The sequence below is a fragment of the Lonchura striata genome, chromosome 4 (assembly GCF_050655825.1).
Source record: "Lonchura striata isolate lonStrDom1 chromosome 4, ASM5065582v1, whole genome shotgun sequence".
Classification (NCBI taxonomy): domain Eukaryota; kingdom Metazoa; phylum Chordata; class Aves; order Passeriformes; family Estrildidae; genus Lonchura; species Lonchura striata.
In genome coordinates, this window is record NC_140706.1 from 18,048,384 (window position 1) to 18,052,838 (window position 4,455).

Genomic DNA, 4,455 nt, shown 5'->3' on the forward strand with positions numbered 1-4,455 from the left:
ACGGGCCCTGAGCCTCAGTGGCTAAACAGGTCAGACTGAGCCTCAGTTGTGAAAACCTTGGTCACCTTTTCTAACTCAGTTCATGCCAGTCAATAAACAAAGTCCTGATGTACACCAGGCACCAGTCACCTTGGTGAAAAGCAAACAAGATCTGCAACCTCCTACTTTATGTTTAGGATCAGATAACAATTAATGAACTTTTTTCTTCTTCTTACCTGGTGTTTAATACTTCCTGATAAAGATGATTAAACCCAAGAAATTCTCCTTTGCATTTATTTTATTTTTTTCTGATTCCTGACCTCACGTCACAATTTTTGTCTTCTCATTTTCTTACGCAAGAATTGCTCTGAAAATTTTCATACTTGTTGCTTCATGCAATAAAAAGAAAGTCATGTTCTGTCTAAATTTAGTCAACTAATTGCAACTGAGATGGCTGATTTATCTTCTGTGGTTTTTGATTGATCAATTTGAATTTGGTATACTCTAAGGAGATTGAGACATTGATTAAATTTTTTGGGTGTTGTATATCATTTTCAGGGTGTAACTGATGGTTACACCTTTTACCTTTTCCTGATTGCAAAAATTCTGATAAGTACTGAGAAGAAGTACCAAAAGACTTGCCAAAAGACCGTGCAGCTATGGTGGGAAACAATCCTCCTCAATCAATTCCAGTATTTCAGAGCTGGTAGTCAACTATTTTTGTTGATGGCAGTTGTTACAAATGTAAAAGTAGAACAATAAGACTTACAAATCTCTTGGGAGGTTTCCTCTCACCTCCAGATAATGTCCACACTTGAATAGATGCTTGCAGTGATTCCACCCATCCAAGAGGCTGGTATATATAGCCCAAAGAAGAGCAAAGCCTAGGTTTGCACAGGCCAGAGTTTATGCCTGTCCACTGCTTTGAGGGGATTGCCATTGCTCTATCCCATTCTAAGTCTCTCAATTAGAAGTGCAAACATATGAGAGCTGCAGCAGAAGAGTTTATTTTAAGTTTCCCTCTCATCTTTGAGGAAAATGAGCTATTATAAATTCTGCAGCTGCCTGTCTATCACTGGTGGGACAGCACTGAGTTGGGGCCATTTCAACCTCCCTCGGGTTTCAAAATAATTATGCATGATTCTGTCACATCAAGATGAGTTTATTTGCAATTCCCAAGTGTCATGCATGTCCAACGCAACCTTGCAGAGCACTCCAGTGCTGATAAAAATACTCCTTGTAAAAAGGGTTTGCTCTTCACATATTTCACCCAGTTTGAAACTAGTACCTTAGTTGCCAGTTAAACAAAAGTATTGATTTTAAAATTGCTCTTTTAACCTACAAGGTACTACATGGCCTCTGTTCACTGTCCCTTAACTTTATGTTCTTGGATGTACACTTGAATCTGCTGAGGGAAATCTATCACTTGCCCTAACTTTCACTGGCAAGTGTTAGGAATTAACAGCTTTTCCTTAGGAATTCTGTTCTGGAAATGCAACAGGTAACAGAAGAAAAAGTTAAAGCAGTCTAACAGTATATGTTTTACAGTAGATTACAAGGCTCTTTTTATTGCTCTTACTGTCTAATGAACTCTGTGACAACTCCTATTTACAAAATTGTTTTATTACCAATTAGTTATGTAAAATACTCAAAGACACACAGAACAAATGGCAATATAACCTAGCAAATGCATGGTGGTGAGGAGACTTTAACTCTTGCATCCTAATTATCTGTACAGTGAAAGGAATCAAAATTATTTCTGCAGCTGGCAGGTACTCCAGGTTGTTTTTTCAATACCTGATTATCAGGGTAAAGTGGGAAAGAGTCCAGAGGAAAAAAAAACACAAATCCAGAAGGTAACCCAGACACCATTTCAACCTCACAGGCACCAGTATCTTTCAGTCGATTAACACAAAAGGGCAGCTATTGAATTATTTAGGCCATCTTCTGGTCTAAAGGATTACTCTAGATCTACTGAGACAATTCTTTGTGTCATCTCAACAACAGTCTCTGAATGCTGGGAGCAGAACACAATATTCTCTTGGTTAAAAAACAGATAAGAAAACTGAACTTGCTTATGAAATCCAAACAAAGAGGATCCATGTAATATAATCAGTTCAATTCCTTCTCTTCCCATGTCCTGCACCTGTACACGCTCTTGCAATTTTACTTTTCTGTGCCTTAATATTTAATTAAAAATAATTGGATATAGACATCTATCAGGAAGATATCCATAGAGAAGCTTAAGAATCCCAGAAAAGAACCTTAAACTCTGAGAGAAATTGTCAGGACCAGGCTCTAGCAAAAAGCTGCATCATTAGCCAGGATGGTCTATATAAACTGGATGATCAATAATATATTTAGCCCTTTTACTTTCTGAAATTATTGAGAATGAAAACATGACCCGTGGAATTGACACATCCCTAGTGATTGATTAACTGACTGTTGAACAACTGTGACAAGAAAGCATCACCTGGTGACTAACACATTCATCTGGAAAGAAAGCAAGCTGCTGTTATTTCACACTCAGAACTAGACAGGCTTTTGGTTTCTCTTTGGATGTGCCATTACAGGAACTAGAAAATGATGAGCCAGGAAACTGTGAGACAGTTCAAGACAGAAAAGGCATTAGAGGACCAGAGGAATTTGACAGAAAATGTGTCCCTTGTTCTTGTGTGCTACTACACGAACATTACACCAGCAGGGCAGCCTCTAAAAGGTGAACTATTTCTGTTCAAAATATTTAAGATTAATGCAAGTCTAGTGTAGAGGGATAAGTTGCCCAAATGCTATTCAGGAACCTCCAAGGAAAGAATTGATGGGTAAAAAAGTATGAGAAAGGAGTAGATGGACCAATAGATGTGAAACTAAGCCAGCTACAAGCAAATACAAAACTGAAGTATGTGAACATTTCCCAAGCCTTCAAACAGAGGAAGTGAATCATATAGAGCTTAATGCCATCCTAACAAATTAGTCTGTCCCAAAAGTGAGGAAATCACTTGATAGCAAATTACCTGAAATAATGCGAAGGGATAAGAAGTTAATTCACGTATAGGAACAAAACAAAAACCATTTCTAATATCCTTGACACTCCTCTCTTACTGAGATCTCCTCTCTACATCAAGTTCAAGCAATTCATCTTCACTTCAGAAGCTTTGCAGTTTTGACCCTGCCTGCATTTTGATGTCCTGATTGCTGGTATGTCTTCCTGCTGCCTTGGCTAGCCCATGTTCTCTGTCAATGTCCCTTCATGTCTCTCCATCTTCCCCTCCTTCAGAAGCAGCACACCTTCCCCTGTTTTGTGCCACAATCCTCCTCAGAGTCATTCAACAAAACAGTAGGAAGCTTTTCCATAGCACACCAGAATAAGACAAAAATCCAGAAAAAAATCTGAACCACCTTTAGACCAAATCTTTGTCTAATCAACTAACACCTTGTAAAGATACAGGACAACCTCCTGCTATTGGGTATCAAGCTCAGTGCCTGCCAGGATTAGGTCCTTTAACTGAAACTTGTCATGTGCTCAGGGATGGGGAAAAGGAAGTTTTGAGCTCCGAGTGGCTTAGGAATCCATATGTCTTACTATTAATCTGTCAGTATACTATCTTATAAACAGCAAAAAAGCAAATACTCCAGCCAGATCTGAAACACTCCAAAAAAGAAATGAATGGCTTCATTTAGTACTTTCCATTGTACAAAATGAAAAATTCCAATAGAATGATGCTACAAGAAAGCATTTGCTAATAGTACTTCTTACTCACTTGTTTAGAGAAAAAATTGGCTGTTATTAGAGGAGTTTCAGAGACCTGGAACTGCAGTCATATAAATGCAGAGGCTGGAACCTGGCATTAATTTCAGTTTGTTGGTTTACTGCATCTTGTAAGTATCTACAAGGGAGCTGTATTTCTGCACTCACTATTAGAAAACCTATTACAGAAAAGTCATTTAGGATGAACGTCCCGCACTCATAGCCATAGGTGTCTTCTTCAGCTAAATTAAAAACCATAGTCTTTTCAGGTCATAAAAATCATCAAAATTTTAGTTACAAATTACACCACAGTAAGTGTCAGCATCTTTTCCACAGATTTAGCATTGTTTGAAGATAAACTGAAACAGATTGGTGCAATACTTAACTGAGCTCTCAACAGCATCATTGATAAAAGAGTATTAGTAGTCTTTGGCAGAGACTTTATTGATAGCTACTAAGATGCCATCCAGCAATGCTCCTAAACAGAGTGGATCAAATTTTTTCTGGTGCCCTAAGGCCTTTTCTATTGCTCTTGTAGCATAAAGAGGCTTAAAGACAGCAGACCTCAACCTCAGGGATATTTCTCACATAACAAGATTTCTCAGGTAATAAATAGCTGCAACTACCTCTGTTCCTTAGCATATTAAACACATGAAATAAGAATGATGCTCTACTCTGTGTCTCTCCTGCCAACAGCTCCTAAGATAAGGTTGAAGCAAAATTCAGAC

The 4,455-nt window shown here is 38.2% G+C and overlaps 1 protein-coding gene across 2 annotated transcripts in view; it reads right to left on the reverse strand.

Annotated features, from left to right (window-relative positions):
- Positions 1-4,455, reverse strand: part of PPARGC1A (PPARG coactivator 1 alpha) — a 361,917-nt gene that overhangs the window by 197,560 nt on the left and 159,902 nt on the right. The gene's annotated exons all lie outside the window — the stretch shown is intronic.